Genomic DNA, 10,416 nt, shown 5'->3' with positions numbered 1-10,416 from the left:
TAGAGACAATATCTCTCTCATCATCACTCAATGCATAGGTTTACCTCCACTGTATTCACATCTTACCATACCTTTGTCTTTACATTATGCCTTGAATCTATTGTTCCGCACCCAGAAACCTGTTCCTTTTACTCTCTGTTCCGAATGTACTAGACAACCAGTTCTTATAGCCTTTAGCTGTACCCATATCCTACTCGTCCTCTGTTCCTCTGGTGATGTAGAGGTTAATCCAGGCCCTACAGTGCCTGTCTCTACTCCCATTCTCCAGGCACTCTCATTTGTTAACTTCTGTAACTGTAAAAGCTTTGGTTTCATGCATATAAACATTATAAGCCTCCTCCCTAAGTTTGTTTTATTCACCGCTTTAGCACACTCTGCCAACCTGGATGTCCTAGCTGAGTCTGAATATTGGCTTAGGAAGACCACCAAAAACCCTGAAATTTCCATCCCCAACTGTAAAATATTCAGACAAGATAGAACTGCCAAAGGGGGCGGCGTTGCAATCTACCCAGAGATAGCCCGCAGAGTTCTGTCTTACTATACAGGTCTGTGCCCAAACAATTTGAGCTTCTACTTTAAAAATCCACCTTTCCAGAAACAAGTCTCTCACCGTTGCCGCTTGCTATAGACCACCTTCTGCCCCAAGCTATACCCTGGCCACCAGATGTGAATTGATTGCACTCCATCTATTTTCAGAGCTTGTGCTGTTAGGTGACCTAAACTGGGACATGTTTAACACCCCGGCCATCCTACAATCTAAACTTGATGCCCTCAATCTCACACAAATGATCAATGAACCTATCAGGTACAACCCCAAATCTGTAAACACAGGCACCCTCAGAGATATCATCCTAACCAACCTGCCCTCCAAATACGCCTCTGCTGTCCTCAACCAGGATCTCAGCAATCACTGCCTAATTGCCTGCGTCCGTAATGGGTCTGAGGTCAAACGACCACCCCTCATCACTGTCAAACGCTCCCTAAAACACTTCAGCGAGCAGGCCTTTCTAATCGACCTGGCCTGGGTATCCTGGAAGGATATTGACCTCATTCCGTCAGGAGAAGATGCCTGGTTATTCTTTAAAAGTACTTTCCTCACCATCTTAAATAAGCATGCCCCATTTAAACATTTTTGAAACAGGAACAGGTATAGCCCTTGGTTCAAAATCTGGACCCCTACAAATCAGCCGGGCTAGACAATCTGGACCCTTGCTTTCTAAAATTATCTGCTGAAAATGTTGCAACCCCTATTACTAGCCTGTTCAACCGCTCTTTCATATTGTCTGAGATCCCCAAAGATTGGAAATCTGCCGTGGTCATCCCCCTCTTCAAAGGGGGAGACACTCTAGACTCAAACCGTTACAGACCTATATCTATCCTACCCTGCCTTTCTAAGGTCTTCGAAAACCAAGTTAACAAACAGATCACAGACCATTTCGAATCCCACCATACCTTCTCCGCTATGCAATATGGTTCTGACTTAGAATATGTGGACAGCTTCAAATACCTAGGTGTCTGGCTAGACTGTAAACTCTCCTTCCAGACTCACATTAAGTATCTCCAATCCAAAATGAAATCTATAATCGGCTTCCTATTTCACATCAAAGCATCCTTCACTCATGCTGCCAAACATATCCTTGTAAAACTGACTATCCTACCAATCATTGACTTCGGCAATGTCATTTCTAAAATAGCCTTCAACACTCTACTCAGCAACTGGGATGCAGACTATCACAGTGCCATCCGTTTTGTCACCAAAGCCCCATATACTACCCACCACTGCGACCTGTATGCTCTCGTTGACTGGCCCTCGCTTCATATTTGTCGCCAAACCCACTGGCTCCAGGTCATCTGTAAGTCTTTGCTAGGTATAGCCCCGTCTTATCTCAGCTCACTGGTCACCATAGCAGCACCCACCCGTAGCACGCGCTCCAGCAGGTATATTTCACTGGTTAACCAATTCCACTTTTGGCCGCCTTTCCTTCCAGTTCTGTGCTGTCAATGACTGGAATGAACTGCAAAAATCACTGAAGCTTGTGACTCCTATCTCTCACACTAACTTTAAGTACCAGCTGCCAGAGCAGCTCACAGATCACTGCACCTGTACATAGCCCATCTGTAAATAGGCCATCCAACTACCTCATCCCCATACTGTTTTTTATTTATTTTATTTAGCTACTTTGCACCCCAGTATCTTTACTTGCACACTCATCTTCTGCACATCTATCACTCCAGTGTTTATTTGCTATATTGTAATTATTTTGTCACTATGGCCTATATATTACCTTACCTCCCTTATCCTACCTCATTTGCACACACTGTATTTAGACTTTCTCTATTGTATTATTGACTGTATGTTTGTTTATTCCATGTGTTGTTGTTTGTGTCGCAATTCTTTGATTTATGTTGGCCAGGTCACAGCTGTAAATGAGAACTTGTTCTCAACTAGCCTACCTGGTTAAATAAAGGTGAAATAAAATAAATGCAAATTTGAGTTTTTTTCATTTTTTTACAAGTTCTTTCCATTGTGTCAAGCAATTATCTTTTAGTTTTTTCATGATTTGGTTGAGTTTGGTTAGGGAGCTCTTCTCCAGGTTAATTTCTCAGTAAGTGATGGCTTTGTTATGGAAGGTTTGGGAATCGCTTCCTTTTAGGTGGATGTGGAATTTAACGCTCTTTTCTGGATTTTGATAATTAGTGGGTATTGGCCTAATTCTGCTCTGCATGCATTATTTGGTTCACAGCTCTGTGGAAGTTACCTGTGGCCCTGTTGTTTAGGACCGAGGTATGTATTGTTTTTGGTGTGCTCTGGGGCAACGGTGTATAGATGGAATTAGTATTTGTGGTCCTGACAACTGGACCTTTTTTGGAAGACCATTATTTTTGTCTTACTGAGATTGACTGTCAGGGTTCAGGTCTGACAGAATCTGTGCAGAAGATCTCGGTGCTGTTGTAGGCCCTCCTTGGTCGAGGACAGCAGCATGAGATCACAGTCAAACAGTAGACATTTGACTTCAAATTCTAGTAGGGTGAGGCCGGGTGCAGCAAACTGTTCTAGTGCCCTCATCAATTTGTTTATATATATATATATATATATATATATATATATATATATATTGAAGAGGGTGGGGCTTAAGCTATATCCCTTTCTCACCCCACAGCCCTGTGGAAAGAAATGTGTGTGTTTTTTGCCAAGTTGAACCTGTTTGTGTACATGGATTTTATAACATTATGTTTTTCCCCCAACACCGCTTTCCATCAATTTGTAAAGCAGACCCTCATGCCAAATTGAGTTGAAAGTTTTTTTAAATCAAGAAAGCACGAGAAGACTTTGCCTTTGTTTTGGTTTGTTTGTTTGTCAATTAGGGTGTGCAGGGTGAATATGTGGCTTGACGTACAATCATTTGGTAAAAAGCCAATTTGACATTTGTTCAGTACATTGTTTTCGCTGAGGAAATAAACTCAGCAAAAAAAGCAACGTCCCTTTTTCAGGACCCTGTCTTTCAAAGATAATGCGTAAAAATCCAGATAACTTTACAGATCTTCATTGTAAAGGGTTTAAACACTGTTTCCCATGCTTGTTCAATGAACCATAAACAATTCATGAACATGCACCTGTGGAACAGTCGTTAAGACACTAACAGCTTACAGACGGAAGGCAATTAAGGTCACAGTTATGAAAACTTCGGACACTAAAGAGGCCTTTCCACTGACTCTGAAAAACACCAAAACAAAGATGCCCAGGGTCCCTGCTCATCTGCGTGAACGTGCCTTAGTCATGCTGCAAAGAGGCATGAGGACTGCAGATGTGGCCAGGGCAATACATTGCAATGTCCGTACTGTGAGATGCATAAGACAGCGCTACAGGGAGACAGGACGGACTGCTGATCATCCTTGCAGTGGCAGACCGTGTAACAACAAATGCACAAGATCGGTACATCCGAACATCACACCTGCGGGACAGGTACAGGATGTCAACAACAACTGCCCGAGTTACACCAGGAACGCACAATCTCTCCATCAGTGCTCAGACTGTTCGCAATAGGCTGAGAGAGGCTGGACTGAGGGCTTGTAGGCCTGTTGTAAGGCAGGTCCTCACCAGACATCACCGGCAACAACGTCGCTATGGGCACAAACCCACCGTCGCTGGACCAGACAGCACTGGCAAAAAGTGCTCTTCACTGACGAGTCGGGGTGCTGTCTCACCAGGGGTGATGGTCGGATTTGCGTTTATCGTCGAAGGAATGAGCGTTTCACCGAGACCTGTGCTCTGGAGCGGGATCGACTTGGAGGTGGAGGATCTGTCATGGTCTCGGGCAGTGTGTCACAGCATCATCGGACTGAGCTTGTTGTCGTTGCAGGCAATCTCAACGCTGTGCGTTACAGGTAAGACATCCTCCTCCCTCATGTGGTACCCTTCCTGCAGGCTCATCCTGACACAACCCTCCAGCACGACAATGCCACCAGCCAAACAGCTCATTCTGTGTGTGATTTCCTGCAATCAGGAATGTCAGTGTTCTGCCATGCCAGCAACGAGTCTGGATCTCAATCCCATTGAGAACATCTGGGACCTGTTGGATTGGAGGGTGAGGGCTAGGGCTAGGGCCATTCCCCCCAGAAATGTCCGGAAACTTGCATGTGCCTTGATGGAAGAGTGGGGTAACATCTCACAGCAAGACCTGTCAAATCTGGTGCAGTCCATGAGGAGGAGATGTACTGCAGTACTTAATGCAGCTGGTGGCCACACCAGACACTGACTGTTACTTTTGATTTTGACCCACCCCCCCCTTTGTTCAGGGACATTATTCAATTTCTGTTAGTCACATGTCTGTGGAACTTGATCAGTTTATGTCTCAGTTGTTGAATCTTGTTATGTTCATATAAGTATTTACACATGTTAAGTTTGCTGAAAATAAACGCAGTTGACAGTGAGAAGACGTTTCTTTTTTTGCTGAGTTATATGAGTCTGCAGTTAATGATAATGCAGAGGATTTCCCCAAGGTTGCTGTTGACGCATATCCCCCTGTCAAATTTGTCTCCACTTTTGTGGATTCGGGTGATCAGTCCTTGTTTCCAATTATTGGGGAAGATGCCAGAGCTGAGGATGATGTTAAAGTGTTTAAGTATATCCAATTGCAATTTGTGGTCTGTATATTTTATCATTTCATTTCAGATACAATCAACACCACAGTCCTTTATGGGTTGGAGGGTTTGTATTTTGTCCTGTAGTTCATTCAATGTAATTGGACAATCCAGTGGGTTCTGGTAGTCTTTAATAGTTAATTATAGGATTTGTATTTGATCATGTACTGTATATGTTTTTGCTGTTTGTACTTTGTTATAGAGCCAAAAAGATTGGAAAAGTGGTTTATCCATACATCTCCATTTTCTATAGACTACTCTTTGTGTTGTTGTTTGTTTAGTGTGTTCCAATGATCCCATAAGTGGTTAGTCTATGGATTCTTCAATTACATTGAGCTGATTTCTGACGTGCTGTTCCTTCTTTTTCTGTAGTGTATTTCTGTATAGTTTTAGTGATTCACCATTGTGAAAGCGTAGGCTCAGGTTTTCTTGGTCTCTATGATTTTGGTTGAATAGGTTTCTCACTTTCTTTCTTAGGTTTTTGCATTCTTCATCAAACCATTTGTCATTGTTGTTAATAATTTCTTAGGTTGTCTGCTTGACATTTTTAGATTTGATAGAGAAGCTGAGAAGTCAAATATTCTGTTTAGGTTTTCTACTGCCAAGTTTACACCTTCACTATTACAGTGAAACATTTTGTTCAAGAAATTGTCTAGAAAGGATGGAATTTTGCCTAACTGTTTTTTGGTCGATTTCCACACTACTTTACTTCCAGATATAGCATTTCTTAATACTATTCAGTTCCTTTGGCTTTGATGCCTCATGATTGAGCAAAGCTCTGTTCAAGTAGAGCGTGATTTTGTTGTGTTCTGATAGGGGTGTCCATGGACTGACTGTGAGCACTCTAAGAGACTCTGTGTTGAGGTCAGTGATAAAGTAGTCTACAGTACTACTGCCAAGAGATGAGCTATAGGTGTACCTACCATAGGAGTTCCCTTGAAGCCTACCATTGACTATGTACATACCCAGCGTCAGACAGAGCTGCTGGAGTTGTGACCCGTTTTGGTTGGTTATGTTGTTGTAGTTGTGTCTAGAGGGGCTTATGGGGGAGGGAATGCTGTCACCTCCAGGTAGATGTTTGTTCCCCTGTGTGCTGTGGGTGTCAGGTTATTGTCCAGTTCTGGCATTTAGGTCGCCACAGACTTGTACATGTCCCTGGGCCTGGAAATTGTTGATCTCCCCCTCTAGGATGGAGAATCTGTCATCGTTAAAGTATGGGGATTCTACTGGGGAGATGTAGGGGGCACACATGAGGACATTTTTCTCTGTTGAGATAATTTCCTTATTAATTTCTAGCCAGATGTAAAACGTTCCTGTTTTGACTAATTTAATATAGTGGGTTAGGTCTGCTCCATAGTAAATTTGCATACCCCCTGAGGCTCTTCCCTGTTTCACACCTGGTAGCTTTCTGTAACCTAGTGGGAAACCAGTGAGCCTGTCTCCTCTATACCAGGTTTCTTGTAAAATGGCAATGTCTGCATTTCCAATATCTTTGATGAAGTCTGGGTTCCTGTTCTTTTGGCCAAAGGCAGATGACCTCATACCTTGTATAGTTCAGGATGAGATAGTAAAAGCTTTGTGTTCCATAGTGTCTAGTGTTGTTTTGTGTGGTTTAGGCCTGAACTATCACAGTAGGTGTGAGCAGAGCATGTTGAGCATCTGATATGTAGCTCTTAGGTCGCAGGATGGAGCTTGGGCGGGTGTAATAGTGGGGGACTGGGCCTGTTACTCTGCTCACAGACTGGGCATATGTCCTGCTGTCATGTTGAGGTCCTTGCTGCAGGGATGGGGGGCATGGGGTGGGCAGAAGGGGCATAGGTCTGATATGGGGAGGCCTATATAGGGTGTGGCCAGGGTTTGCTTGGGGAGGTCTTAGCTGGTTGGGGTGTGGCTAGTGATGCTGTGGTCTGGGTGTAGGTCCTCTTTGCGTGGGTTCTCCTGGTGCAGGCCTTTAGGGAGGGGGTCTTGCAGGTCTGGGAGGGTGTCTCGCTGGTCTGGGCGGGGTGTCCGTTGCTCTCTCTCTCTTTATCAATTCAATTCAATATACATTTAAGGGGCTTCATTGGCATGGGAAACATATGTTTACATTGACAAAGAAAGTGAAATAAATAATAAACAAAAGTGAAATTAACAATAAAAAATGTCCATTAAACAATACACTCCAAAAGAATAAAGACATTTCAAATGTCATTCGTTGCCCTTTTCTTGTGGCAACAGGTCACAAATCTTGCTGCTGTGATTGCACAATGTGGTATTTTACCGAATAGATATGGAAGACAGAGCAAGCGTTCCTCCCAACCGGTAGTGTAGGGGTTAATCTCCTGACGTCATTATTCCTGGGGCGGTGACCTATGGTGGGCAGTTTATGCTCGAAGGGGGACAGGGAAAGAAAGCCTGGTAATCAAGTCTCAGGTCCTACTTTTCAACGCAATTTTGAACAACACATTCAACATGTATTTCGAGACGCACACTTAGAAAGTAAAACAATATATATTTTTCAATTGTCTTGTACTGGATTGCATTGTTACGCAAAGGTAAACTTATTAGTAAAAGGCTCAACGAATGGACTTTGGGTTGGTGTATTTTTTGCTTTCGTTTCCTGACATTTATTTGTGTGGTGAATCCATATGGGTATTAGCTATATGGGTTGTATTCTCCATAATGGCGAATAGTTAGCTGATCATCAGTATTTTATCCTTTAGTGCGCCAAATCGCGCCTTTTACGCAGAAACTCGTCGGAACAGTTTAAATCTGATCAAAGGTCTGCGACGGGCGCATGTAAACGCCATGGACTTTTACGCATGTGCTAAATAGTTAGGGGTTGCTTATAACTCAGACCGTGTGTTTTTGTCAGTTTGTCGTCTTTGAAATGGGCACAACAATGTGCTTCTGGAAGTCTGAAAATCTTGACATGCTTGCGGTAGGACGCGTGCTGGAAGAGTGCATACATGTGTGCCGTTTTTCTGCTACCAGTAGTTTGATAGTGGTAGGGTCCTTTTAGAGGCAAGAAAATGTGCAAATTCTGACCGGATGATCCGGGACTCGATGTTAACCAACTAGCTATCTCTCCAAGCAGGGGGAGGCTTTTCTCTCAATATCTCTGTCTCAGATCCCTTCATATCCGGCACGACTACAGTCGGATATTTAAACAAAGCAATAATGGCACGGGGAAGGTTTGTGTTCGGTATGTGTGTGTTGGGGAAGGAGGGGGGCATACATGTTTACGGTCGGGCCCCCACCCCTAATAAAAAAAAGGCACCGAAGCTCTATAGCTCTGTCCTGGACCAGGAGGGAGAAATGGGTATTGCGTTACGTTCGTGTTCATCAATTTTCTGTTTAATGTCAGCGTGCGAGCTTCATTGTGGCTGAGGGACGCGTCATCCAGCCATAAATTTGCGATTATACAGCATCGAGGAGACTGTTCAAACGGATTCCGTCTCGCGCGCACACAGGCACAGGATCCGGTGTTTCTAGAACACTACGTTTAGAGTTCGAGTGATCGGAAAACCCCAGTGACTTCATAAGTTATTTCTTTGGAATAAACAATCCTAATTAATGCGATTATCGTTGAATAAATCAGTGACTTTATGATAGGCTTGTTTAAAGTTAGATTACACTCGCAGGAATTTAAGTCTGTTTGAGGATTTAAAACGTCAGGAGGGTAAGGTTTTAGGCCTACACCTTATCTATCTTTTTGTTTTATTCTCCTTTCTACATACATCCGATCCCCTGTGTTATGAATACAGTTTTGTAGCGGACTGACGTTTTATAGGTAGGTGTTTTCTACTTTACACATTTTGATTCATAATTTTCAAACACAAATACAAACAAACGGCTGTATTTTGCACCGATGTCGTTTTAAAACGTTGATTAACTCTGACATAACGGCTTGAATAGACAGGCGTGTTTTAGACTGTTTTAGATGTTTTTATGTTGTCATACACGTTTCCAATTAGTCTATGCCTTGTTTAAATTGATTGCAAACGCTGTAAAGACATGAATTAAAATCACAACACATTATTTATTTATCTATACTGAAATATTTGTCATGTTTTACATTGCAGTTTTTATAAAATACATTGCTGCTCATTGTATACGATTCAAATATGCACTTTTGCCGATTCTAAAACTGCAAAAATGATTTTAGCATGCATTTATTTTCCCACGGTCTCTAGCAGCTGAAATATAACATTCGTAGTAACAACCTTGTGCCAATTGTTCCAGAGTTGCTATTTATTCACCTCTAATGGCACATTTGGAACGCTACTGGCCCGTTTCCTGTCCTGTATTTGCACATTAACACATTTGACATTTTGACCACCTTTATTGTAGACTACTTAAATCACATCGAATGACGTTAGAGTATGCCTATTAGTGGGTCCTACATCCACAGATCAAGGAGCCTGTGTTGTAATTCATTTGTAGCAAACTTTTAGGTTTGGATATGACTGTGTCAGCCAATAAGTGTATTGTCCGCCTCATTTAAAAGATAGAATATTGAACATCTTTACTGATTCGGCATGGTTTTGGCGGGGATCACATCTCTTTGTGTTAACTGAATAGACAAAAGTGTAATGTATGGTTATAAGCCAGGGACTTTATCCTCCGGAAAACATTTCATATGGATTGTTTATTATTAAGGTACTTGGTCACACACACACACTCCCAGTCGAGAAAGACAGGACCAGGCCTATAGAGGTTGTGATGCCAAACCATCCAACTATGTAAAGACGGTTTGTTGCTTTCTTGCGCAATTGGGTCCTTAAAATAGTTATATATAGTAATGTTGATGCGATGGGTTGATGCGTATCTGATTAACAGTGCATCATGTGCGAAAATAACAGCTCGCTGATTCCTGAATCACACACGCACGAGCCGACACACACACTTATTTAAAATATCAGTGGGTGAAGAAATGTTCAGTTCTTATTGTTGCTTATTTTCTGAAGTTGTAGAGATTTAACCCAGAGATAGTAAACAATTTGCATGTCGACATTTTGTTGTTGTCTTAGCACATTGAGGTTTCATGCAGATACTGTTTTATGTATGTTTTCTGTCGGAGTGGGAGAAGCCTAAATGATTTGACAATTATTGATTAGCTAATACAACATGCGATACAACATGCAATACATTTGTGGCATAAGGCCTTAAGTGACAATTGTTTTATAGTATATTTTGTAGTTTCACTTCCACAACAACTAAAATGAATTGTACAGTTTAAATTGTAAAACATTTCAATATAAAATTATCCATCAATAATACATTTGATTATTG

At 42.2% G+C, this 10,416-nt stretch overlaps 1 protein-coding gene across 3 annotated transcripts in view; it reads left to right on the top strand.

Annotated features, from left to right (window-relative positions):
* The first annotated feature begins 7,488 nt into the window (after positions 1–7,488).
* Positions 7,489–10,416, top strand: part of bahcc1b (BAH domain and coiled-coil containing 1b) — a 123,159-nt gene continuing 120,231 nt past the window's right edge. The window contains exon 1 of one of the 3 annotated variants that reach the window (XM_090217469.1): positions 7,489–7,676. The gene's annotated coding sequence lies outside the window, so the exon portion shown is untranslated. Of the gene's footprint in view, positions 7,677–7,977; positions 8,915–10,416 lie in introns of those variants that run through there. The other 2 variants (XM_036960705.2, XM_090217471.1) reach the window with 2 other exon arrangements.

Source organism: Oncorhynchus mykiss, chromosome 23 (genome assembly GCF_057628025.1).
Source record: "Oncorhynchus mykiss isolate SJ-2025 chromosome 23, ASM5762802v1, whole genome shotgun sequence".
Lineage (NCBI taxonomy): Eukaryota > Metazoa > Chordata > Actinopteri > Salmoniformes > Salmonidae > Oncorhynchus > Oncorhynchus mykiss.
The sequence above is the reverse complement of the archived record's forward strand: the minus strand, read 5'-3'. Positions and strand labels throughout refer to the sequence as shown.